This window comes from Centruroides sculpturatus, unplaced genomic scaffold (genome assembly GCF_000671375.1).
Source record: "Centruroides sculpturatus isolate CEXI.00-Female unplaced genomic scaffold, Cexi_2.0 scaffold244, whole genome shotgun sequence".
NCBI classification, from domain to species: domain Eukaryota; kingdom Metazoa; phylum Arthropoda; class Arachnida; order Scorpiones; family Buthidae; genus Centruroides; species Centruroides sculpturatus.
This window is the reverse complement of record NW_019384450.1, coordinates 141444-153980: the sequence shown is the minus strand read 5'-3', so window position 1 is coordinate 153980 and position 12537 is coordinate 141444. Positions and strand designations below refer to the sequence as shown.

Genomic DNA, 12537 nt, shown 5'->3' with positions numbered 1-12537 from the left:
ATAATGAAACTAGTTGAATTAATTTATTGTAATAGCAGTGTTTTGTTATATATTAACTTTTAATGCAAACAATGTACAATAACTGCCAATACTGTAAACAAATAATTGACGGTACCGAATGAAGTAAGAAAATACTAATGAAAATAATTCGAAGAAATTAATTGTATTATGCGTTTTAATTCTTTAAACATTTAATTACATTAAGATGTTTGTTTGTGTATATATCAGGTTATATATGTATTTGTGTATATATATAAACTGCATTGATTGTGTTTTGTTTTAGACGATATCTAAAAGCTTTGCGCAGAGGCGATATCGTTACTAATGAGGTTTTGACTGAAATGCGATTATTGCTAGTTGTGGTGTGTCCTGACAGCGAAGGTGTTGGTGACTTTTTGGTAGAGCTGTTCTGAAGAAAGTTTGTATGGAAGTTTTAAAAAATAATGTCAATTATTAAAAATATTATAAGTCAAGTGGGTCCACTAACTTTGAATTTAATAACAATTCTGCTAATTAATCAGTTAGTAGAATTGTTAGGAAAAGATTATTTATCCAAAGAAGAAATGAGAGAAACTACGGGTGCTACGAAAAACACTACCATTAAGGACTTATTTGAACCAACAAAAAACTTAGGATATCTAAGTGAGAATGAACCCAGATACTCATTAAAATCGATTTACGAATTGATTCAGGAGAAGTTTGACCTAGGAGATTCAAACAATTAAATCTGAAATCAGTTGTATGAAAGAAGATAATGCCAAGATGAAAGATGAAATGAAGAACATTGTACATAAAATTCACACATTATACGAAAAGACTAAATCCAACGCTAATTTAAAAGGTATGTTCGAATTTGAACTTGATAAAATACTAAACGGAAATACCAGAAAAAATCTAGTTATCGTGAATTTTCCTTTTAAAACCTCTGAGGGTGTAGAAGAACTCAAAAAATTTAAAAATGAAGATTTGGATTTAAATAATACTGTACTTGAGGGTTTAGTTCACTTAAAAAAGAATACAAATAATCAAATATTAAAAATTATAATGGAAACGGTCAAAGACAAAAATCTAATTCTTAAAAAAATTTGGAGAATGAGATTGAAAATGGATGACTAGAAGAAAAAAATAATAATAAAAACGGATTTATGTTATCGCTCCAGAATTAAAAGAAAGCAATTACTCCAAAAGATTAAGTCAGAGAATTCAGACGGCAATAGATTTCGAGTAATAGACGACTACCATATTAAAGATAATTTAATGTATACATACGATATTAATACAAGAGAGATCATATTAATTAATCATTTTTTAAGATTAGCGACAAAACAAACTTAGATAAATTAATAGAAAATACTAATATAAAGCACGAAAATTATCGAAGGAAAAAGTTGACGTTAAATAATAATAATAATAATAATAATAATGTAATGTATACATACGATATTAATACAAGAGAGATCATATTAATTAATCATTTTTTAGGATTAGCAACAAAACAAACTTAGATAAATTAATAGAAAATACTAATATAAAGCACGAAAATTATCGAAGGAAAAAGTTGACGTTAAATAATAATAATAATAATAATAATAATGAAGATAATTCGTCTATTATAAATAATAATTTTTGAGGCGATTGATATAGATTGGTCGAATTATGAAAGTAATAACTTGAAGATAAGTGTCTGCAATATCCAAGGTTTAAGAGAAAAAATGCATAAATCGTCGGTGAGAAAATTCCTAAATTCAAACGAAATCGTTGGTATCACAGAAACATAGAGTCTCAACTTCAGTACGATTGAAGAAAATTATTTAAAACAAGAGAATAATGAGTAAGGCTCTTCGTAAAAGTAAATTTGGCCGTTTATCAAGTGGGATCCTGTTGCTAATTAAGAAGAAATTTGGAGTCATTCTTTGTCAGTATACTCTAGAATACTTTATAGTCGTTATAATAAAAGTTGATAATGAAATTAAAACTATATGGAATTATCCATATTTGGGTCTAGTAGTAATGTACTGTACCTCCCATCATTAATTGATAAGAAATCCATATTACAAGAAGTACAGTTTTATTTAAATAGATAGTCCTTTTTGTTCCAAATATGGCTGATTGGAGGAGATCTTAATGCACGTATTGGCGAAAATTCTGATACAAATGTTTTTCAGAATTATGATAATATTAACAACAGAATACTATCGAAAGATAAATAACTAAATACAGCCGGTAAAATTCTCTTGGACTTTGTACAAGACAATCAGTTTATTATCTTAAATGGTAGAATGAAAGGCGATGTTCCTGCAGAATTCACGTTTATATCTCGAAATAGAAAGTCAATTATAGATTATTTAAAAAATATAGACGATTCTATAAACAAAGATATAAGAACGAATGGTTCGATAACACTTGTTATACCTATAAAATAAAAAAACAAAAGAGTTTGCAAGCCTTTAGAAAAACCAGTACAAAAGAATCAGTTAAAAATACGTACAAAATAAGAAAACTTATAATAACTTAATCAAAGCAAAAAAAAATTTATATTTTTCAAATATTAGTAAGAAATTAATAGAAGCAAAAGATTCAAGAATATTTTGAATGATAATCAATAATTTTAGAAAAAAAACTTGAAATATAATATACAGAGTAGAGTAGACTACGATAAATAGGTCATATATTTTGAAAAGTCCACAGAAAACTATTTGTGTAATCGGAGAAAAACATATACGGAAGTTGGGACAATTCATCAGATAAACCAAGACCAGATAATTAAGGTAAAAGAAGTTCAGAAATGTATACATAGATTGAAAGATAAATCTACACCTGGATCAGATATTATCCCCAATTCACTTATTAAACTATTTCCAACATAAGTAATTCATTATTTAACCAGACTATTCAACAAATTATATACGTATAGTTTAATACCAGATAAATGGAATGAAATCATACTTACAATGATATTTAAACAAGGCAATAGAGATGAACCATAGAATTATAGACCAAGCGCATTGCTGTCGGGCTTCCGGAAAATATTTACCGCAATTTTAGCTGATAAATTCAAGAGTTGGATTGAAAAAAATAACTATAGAAATCCAACACAATATGCATTCGTAGATAAAGGAGGTACGCAAACAGCTCTTTTCGTCCTATTGACAACAATCCAACTACAATTGCTTAAGAAAACACACAAGGTCTTTGCGATCTTTTTAGACTTGGAAAAATCATACGACTCGATTAGTATAGGAGATTTACAGAGCAAATTGGAGATATAATGCAAGTAACCATCTAATAAAAATAATAGGAAATCTATTCGGGAAATACGAGACGATTATCAAACAACATAAAAATGTCTGGCCGCCTTTTACAACGAATAGAGGATTGTTGCAGGGTGATCCGTTTTCACCAAACCTTTTTAATTTTCATCTGTTCAATTTGAATAATTGTTTTGAAAGAGAAGAAGGTGAAATCTACATTGATTATGTAAGCATACATTCAATAACATACACAGATGATATTGTGTATCATCTGTGTATATTATTACCTGTTTATGTTATTATCTGTGTACGGTTTTATTAGCACCGACAGCTGCGGCACTGCGTAGAAAAATTCAACAAATATCTGAATACCTGGAAAAACTAAAAGTAAAAATAAATCCGAAAAAGTCAGTAATAATGATTTTTAGAAACGGTAGTAATTTACCTAAAAAGCACATGTCGTTCTACATTAAGAAAGAAGAAGTGAAAATAGTAAACGAAGTTAAATTTTAGTAATAATATTTACACCTAATTTATCATTAGAGAAACATTATAAGAGTACAATAAACAAGGGAAAAAACTTAATTAATAATTTAATAGTATTATTTTGTAAAATCATAATGAAAAACGTGCGCACACAATTTCAGCTATTCAATTCAGTTGTAATGAATTCAATTGGTTATGCTTCCCCAATTTGGAGCATAGGTAAAATTGATGCATTAGAAAAAATACAAAATATATTCATTCGTAGAATATTCCAATTAGAATACAATATCTCAGGCAGTGCGCTACGACTAGAAATTAATAGATACAAACTAAATACAATATTGATAAAAAGATATATTAAATGGCTTAAAAAAATAGTTACTTCTGAAGACTTAACAACAAAAACACTGTATTTACTATATGAAAAATCAAGAGATACTGATTTTAATCGTAACTTGATTCTACAACTATCGAAGATTTTAATTAAATACATATGGTTTTTCTATAGAATTATTTTTGGATCAGACAAACAGTTTTGAACAACAAAGTAAGTTATTAATATATAGAGTAACGGAATATTCCATCGTAAAAGATATCGAAGACATTTAAAAAAGAACAAATAGAAATTGGTACAAAATAATTTTAAACTATCGATTAATCAATGATTATTTGCTAACAAACCTTGCATTTAATGTTAAAAAAATTCTTTATACAATTAAGATTAAATCAAAACGGTATAATGTTGGGAAATAAATACATAAAATATGCGCAGTCCAAATGCTCAAATTGTGATAAACCATTATCAAGAATACACATTTTTAGTAAATGCAATAATGAAAACGACAATGCTCAAAATTCTGACATTAAGCCAATAGTTAACTGGACTAACGAGATAGATATGTAAAAAATGTTAGACAAAGCAAATGTTGATACTATCTTTAATCTTTATAATTATATGAGGAAATTTTTCAAACAATAAACGGTTAATTAAAAACCTAAACGAAAAAATTTATGTTAGATATAAAGAAAAAAATTATATGTAATGAAATTATAGATTGTAAAGGTATAATTACTTATGTTTAAATAGCACGTCTCTGTAACAGGCGAATGCCTAATACGTTAAAATAAATGATGATAATGGTAATTATGATGATGATATTATCTAAAGTAGAGAGCACGATAATAACCTTTTATTAATTGTTATAGTCAATAGAATAGTACTAAAAAAGTTTCACTGTAAAAATAAAAGTAATAATAAAAAGTTTTAAAGCTGTATTTTTTATACTTTTAATACATTTTAATCTCGTATGTTTCGTTCTACTTTACTTTACGAAAGTATAATAGGCAGAGCAACGTTTCTTGTGTAAATCTAATTACTAAAGAAACACATGTAATGTAAACTAGCAAATCCTTCAAGTTTTGAAATTTAAATATTTATAGATTTTTTAAAAAAATACTTGAAATTAATGTTGTATTTCTAACCAATATTTAAATATGCCCTGGACCTTACTCAGTCTATTAGCAATATAAAGAATATCACAGAGATGACATTTACTATTTCAATATTTCCAAAGTGTATTTTACTAAATCTGTGACATATTTTGATACCAAAGACTTTGATTTAATAGCTGTTTGATAAACTTCCAAACTGTAACTCGAAGTAAATCTTGACTTTCAGTAGGAGAAATCCTTTATCACACAGAAATCGTATTGCTAGATAACTGCAACCATTTATTTCTATTATAGAAATTTTCGATTTAGATGCGTCGGAAACATGCAATTGTCGAAGAAATAGGTCAAGAAAAAACTAAAGGTCTTACAATATTTACAAAAATTTACCGAAAATATTTTTGGACAATGGTTCTATTGTTTACAACAATGAAAACAATGATAATGACATTTGAGGATGTTCACACTTTATAATAAAAAACAGGCGACTTACTTGAAATAAAAGTTTTAATTTTGTGAAATTTTTTAATTTTTTCAATTTCGATGTTGATATATTTTTATTTATAACTAGCTGCAAGATCCTGCTTCGCTGGGTTTTTATTTTATGTAATATAGTTTTTTTTATATATATAAAACATTGTTTTCTAAGTAATCTAGAATCTAGCTGCAAGGACCCGCTTCGCTGGGCAAAAAGTAACAATAGTGAAGATTAAGATAATTACATTATAGCTAATCTTACCCGTTTTCACAGAATGCAGGAATTAGGTCCCCCGTTTCCAGACTAATTAGAGAATTTTTACGTTTAGTCAAACGAACAAATTTCAACGTTTCTGGAACGATTTTAATCGTTTTATAATCGAACCAATTCGAATTTTATGTTCGAATTTAATTCGAACAAATTCGAACAAAACATTCGAAATAGAAAGCCACTTTCAACCACTTTCAGCCTCATATCTCCCGCACCCTTATAGCTATCGAGACGCAACCACCCCTATGCACGAATGGAGACTTGGGGCTACTACCACATACAAACACCATTCACGTGCGATGTGTAGTTTTGGCGGAAAAGTAAAATATAGGGACATACACGTCCATTTATATATATATATATAGATAGATATAGATATGGAATATAAATATGGAACAAATTTGATATACAGGTAGGCCTCCAACAACGCGGTAGATACGTTCCTTGAAAATACCGCGTTGTGGGAAATTGCGTTATAGGAGACACCAACTTAATACAAAAATAGATTCGGTTCTAAAAAGAGAAAAACTTTGCGTTTGAATGGTGTGTTTTTAATTTTTCAAACCAGGCATTGCTAGCCACGAATTTAACACTGGTTTCATCAGCTGACGACTGTCTCATTTGTTTTAAATAACAAATATTTTTAAGGCTTTAAGTAAAAGTGCAGTTTTATTTGAAAGCAACCGTTTCTTGTTCATATCTTCTACCCATAATATTAGCGCTTTTTCCATTTTTTCCATTATAGGTGCTCTCGGATGAGCAACATTTTTCGCAAGAATAGATGATCCGGGTGCGACCAAATTTCTGATTTTTTCTCCCGACCGAATCGTGGGCTCATTTAAATTAAAATACCTACCGATATCAGCTATCCGCTCTTGATATTTAATTCGATTCAAAATTTCTATCTTTGAAGAGTTATAAATTTCCTTTTTAACGACGGTCCTTTTTTATTCGGCATTGTTATGGCTAAAATTTTTTCAAGCAGTTTTGTGGACAGTAAAACTCGCAAAAAATAACTTATCTTCACTATGTTGTTAAAAATATACACTCAATAGAAGTTTATACTGTATTTTGGACCATTTCTGCGGTCCCCACTTATTGAAAGAGTATAAATGATCGAAAATTTAGTGTTATATTTGAGTTTTTACGGTAACTGACGGACATCTGTCTAGAAACCGGTCTTTCCCTGAAACTTTGAACGGAATAACATGCCAACGTCAACAAACAGCTGTTTTCAAAGACTTTTAGCTTAGTATGCCGAACTGCGGCTCGTATCACGTGATCCGTTGCGATTTTTATGTTATGTGAAGGTAATTCGTTTCTACCGCCTAATACCGTAAACCGCGTTGTAAAAGAACCGTGTTGTAAGAAAATTTCCTCATTTTTCCAACCGCGTTGGAGCGAAAACGCGTTGTAAAGGTACCGCGTTGTAGGAGGCCTACATGTATTTGTCAAAAATCTAAGCTAGAACCGATAAATGTGTTGTTTTCTAAAACTCTTGAAAAACGACATTTTTACATAAGTGTTGAAACACGTAAATTAGCGTAGAAAAATTTTCAAATATTTTATTGTTTTTTTTATTTTTTAGTTATTAAAGATTTAACGGCATTAAAGTACCTATTATATACGTAAACCAAAGCACTAAGTACATACAAATATTGTTTACTCGTAAGTATTTTGGAAAATAAAGTTTGAGATTTGTTTGTGAATAGTCTAAAACTTTGACGCCCATCGTTCTTTTATTTGTTGTTTATTTTATAATTCGGAAATGCAATTCATCTATTCCCGTGCATTAATAATTTCAATAATATTCGAAACACTATAATAGGTATTGGAATTTCGAATACGAATCGATATACCTGACTCCAGTAATACATATTAGCATAATACTACGATATGGAAAATTGTGGGATGTGTATCAAATATCACAGAGTACTGTATTTAAGTTTTTCTTATTCGAAATAATCCAGTATACTTTAGATATGATGGTTGCCTTATTCCATTTGACTACAGATCTTGGTGTTTGCGCCATTTGAGACAAAATTGTTGCATTCGACTCGTTTCTGTTATTATGACTGTGCTCCTTAATACTAAGTCTCAAACTCCTGGTGGTTACTCCAATATAGTCTTTATTAATGCTCAATTACATATTTTCATAAGGAATTCTATAAACCGCTGCTTTTTCCTTTGGCATTATAGCATCCTTATCATTTCTTAGGATTTTGTATAAATTAGGGGACCTTTTTATAAGCATTATCGAATTTTTTCTACGAGCAATCTTTTTCATAACCTCTTTCCTAACCTTACATAGCGTTACAGAAACCTCGGTCCTTTCGGCCCTAAAACAATTTTTTTTTTTCAATTTTTGTATGTTTTTTAGGTCTTTAAATTTTTGCAAAAATTTTTTACCTGTGCCAAACAATTTTATCGCGATTTTAATTTACCTTTAATGACGCACGATTAACGCTTAATTGTTTTTTAATGGGATTTTTTTTTATCAAATTTTATTCATCGTTCTAAAGTTCTAGTGCACGGATTTTACTTCGGTAAAGTTATTTATAGCTACTGTCTGATATCAAACACGCCCTCCAATAGGTTTTTAATTTTTTAATTAATATATTTCATTATATATACGTTTAATTAAATCGGGGAGGGGGTCGGAAATCGCAATAAAAATTTTAATTTTTTAAAAATATTGAAAAATATACACCCAGGTAGTATTCACCCTACTATAAACCCTTCGCGTCCTGTATCTTTTATGAGAATGTCTCGGTAAATCCAACACCAGCTGTTCTCAAGGTCATCCAACTGTAAACACAGTGACTCATCAGTGTCAAATTTCGCAGAAAGGCGTAACAATGGAAAATATAGTTTGAAGCTTTTTTTTTTAAATTAACGCATTTCGTTCGTTTTTTCAGGTTTAAGTATTTTTTATGTTTAATTATAATGTAATTAAAAATTGATCGGGAATCAAGCGGATAATAAATAGTTTTTGGCAGGTCAAGAAAATGTATTCAATCAAAAGAAATCTCAACAAAATGTAATTCCCTCTATTACAAAAAGTACTGTTTAAAACTATATTTTATTGTTTCTTAAAGTTTTATAGAATATATATTACTGATGCATTTGATAACAGATAAATTTATAATTACTTTAACATTTTTGCACATAGTCTGCCACTTAATACAAAATTGCATCAACGGGTGTTGATGAATTTTGCAAAAAAAATTAATAAGTTTTTTATAGGGAATACGAAAAATTACACTATACTCCTTTGTTACGATAAAATACAAAATTAAGATTGCTTTTCATACATCTGATGAATGTAATTACGAAAACGACCTCCTTGAAAACTGTCTAGTAATGTCTGAACTGGTGTTTCTACGTTACAAAAGCACTATTACTTTTTCAAATCTGTAATATATAAGAAAAGGAAAGTGTGACGAGTGCTGAAAAACCCTTTCTTAAGATTTTTACATTATGCAAAAAATTCAATTTTTTCTGTGTATGGATTTTAGTGTATCTGTGTTCAAAGACTACGATTTTAATCACACAATTTAAAGTTTCATAACTCCTGCAGCTTTAGTCCAAAATTTCTTAAATGTTGCAGAAAGGCTTCTGTACTAGGGAATTAATACTATTAAAATTTAGTAGTTCGAATAATTGAGGTATATAAAGGATGTTGTGTGTAATATGCTAAGTATGTCACATATAATAAAAATTCTACTTTTCAATTCTATTTACAAATATTTATTAAACTAATTCTTACTTGTAAGATTACGTTTTTTGCCACTTTTTTAAATTATATAAAAATAATTTTAAATAAAACGTCACTACAGACCTTGCCAAACGCAGTTTAAAATGTTGTTACCTTGAAAGTGAAGCAACTCCTTTTTCGATTTTTCATATGTGCATCAGAAACTTTAAAATCTTGTCGTAGAATTAAGTGTAAGTAGTATATTAATTCAATCTCAAACTATATAGATGTACACAAAAAGAATAGCGAGTACACTATAGACAGCTTATGCAGTTTCTCATTTTTGCTTTACGATAAAATGTACTACCTGATATAAATTTAGATAAAAATAATGTATTGTCTGTTTGTACTTTAGTATAGCATATTATAAGAAAATTTGTTAATGCCACACTTGTAAAGAATTCACGTCCATCGCATCAGAATACTCTATTTCATGCATAAATCTGTCGCAGATATACAGTATACCCCTTATAAAACAGGTTCATATAATGTGGATTCGTAAATCACGGGGAAAAAATTGCGATTGTATTCGTATAAGGACGCTAAAAGAGACACGTATAACGCGGTAAAACGTCATCGCCGACTCGTATAGTGACAGGATTAGTCGAATCTAGAATAATAACAGATATTGCACAAACCGTTGAGTTTGAACGAGCAGCGGACCTACTAAAAACCATTTATTATTTAACGGCCATAAAAATTATATTTACATTAATAATATCTTCAAAGTTCAGCAAATTTGTCGCAGAAAGAAAATTTATCAGGAAGCACGTGCCTGCCGTTCAATGCATCGCTTCGCGACGAAAACAAGCTTAAACAATGGCGTCGTCGAACGGTGCATACTTGGTAACTAAACTTACAATTATTTGCTTATAGCATACTTTATATAGATTATTCCTAAAAATTATACGTGTTTTGGAAATGTTGATAGAAATTAGTCTAGAATCAATTAATTTTATGGAAGAAAATTTTTCAAACAGCCGTAGTCCTAAACTGCATACGTGCCAGGCAGTAATTGGCTTATGTATTTAAGGATTCCTACAACGTGAAATTCTTATAAAGTGGAACGTATCTACCGCATTATAGGGGGTGGTCAACTGTTTTTAAATACAACGTTATTGTTTCATATTCTACATATTTCTCTGTAAAATAATTACAAGAATAATATGTAAATGATATAAATTTTATTCTTTAAAAGATATTTCAAATATTCAAATAATATAATACAACCGAAACACAAATGGTATGTTTGAGACTACTAAAATATAAAATTTAATAAAATAACAATTACTGATGATTCTAAAATATTATCCTTATTATTTTAACAACTCTAGAGATGTTAGAAATGCTTAATTTTTAATAAATAATTGAATTTATAACATCCATCTCACAAATAAAGTAGTAAATGAAAAATTTATTAAAACGTTACAAATCAGAAGCTGTTTTTAAGACATTCCATGGTAAACAAAATTTTAGCTTATAATGCAAGTCTGTGCAGGTAACTTTTTTTTTTCAAATTTATAGCATTACTTTTATTTCATTAACACTATTATAATTGTTAGAACCTAACGATTCAAAAGGCAAAGTTCATAAGAGCCAAATGTCAATTTATTCACTATCAGATGTCTTCAACAAATTTACATAAAAGCTGTCAGGAGACATTCAGAAAACTTTCTAGTTGGATGAAAAACAGTTGAACTTCGTTCATGTACGATATTAAAACAACAATAACCGGTTTATTAAGAATTTGCGAGTGTTTATCGCTTTAGTTATTTCTTATGCCTATTTAAAAAATATTTGTAGTTATTATCAAAACAAAAAATAAAAATAAATACAAGTTTAATGTATAATTAAGCAAGGAATAGAGTAAATGTTTTATAAAATTATAACGTAAAATATTTCAACACGAACTTATATACTAATTTGAATTGGTCAAAGATCTTATTATCACGTAATAAAACTCTTAATTATTACGATATTAAACAAACAAAAAGTGTATAAATTATGCTACTCATCCCTATTCTTTCATCTGGCGTCAGTAAGAGAAATGTCGAGAGAAAATTCCAAGTTTAGGCATCGTTAACTAAAAAATAATATTTTTGTAAAAATCTAAAAAACACTTTTATAAGAAAAAAGATAATGACTTACGCAATCGATTTTTTACTTTTAAGTGTATTTATTATTATTATTATTATTTTCAAAGATTGTCTTTTACTAGCAATAAAAATATTATTTACTCTACTGAAATGATGTCACAGTATATTTATTTAAAAAACAAACAGTCGACTATTTGTTTTTAATCGATGTAAGTCTTCACTCGAAAAGAGAAAAATATTTAGTCTACACTAAATATCTANTGAATTGGTCAAAGATCTTATTATCACGTAATAAAACTCTTAATTATTACGATATTAAACAAACAAAAAGTGTATAAATTATGCTACTCATCCCTATTCTTTCATCTGGCGTCAGTAAGAGAAATGTCGAGAGAAAATTCCAAGTTTAGGCATCGTTAACTAAAAAATAATATTTTTGTAAAAATCTAAAAAACACTTTTATAAGAAAAAAGATAATGACTTACGCAATCGATTTTTTACTTTTAAGTGTATTTATTATTATTATTATTATTTTCAAAGATTGTCTTTTACTAGCAATAAAAATATTATTTACTCTACTGAAATGATGTCACAGTATATTTATTTAAAAAACAAAGAGTCGACTATTTGTTTTTAATCGATGTAAGTCTTCACGCAAAAAAAAAAATATTTAGTCTACACTAAATATCTAGATTATAACAGAAAATATTTTTTTATTTGCATGGAATGTTCAGAAAGTAAATTTAAATT

General features: G+C 28.4%; 1 pseudogene; it reads left to right on the top strand.

Moving 5' to 3' along the window:
- Positions 1-295: 295 nt before the first annotated feature.
- Positions 296-454, top strand: LOC111620549 (annotated as a pseudogene).
- The last annotated feature ends 12083 nt before the right edge of the window (positions 455-12537 follow it).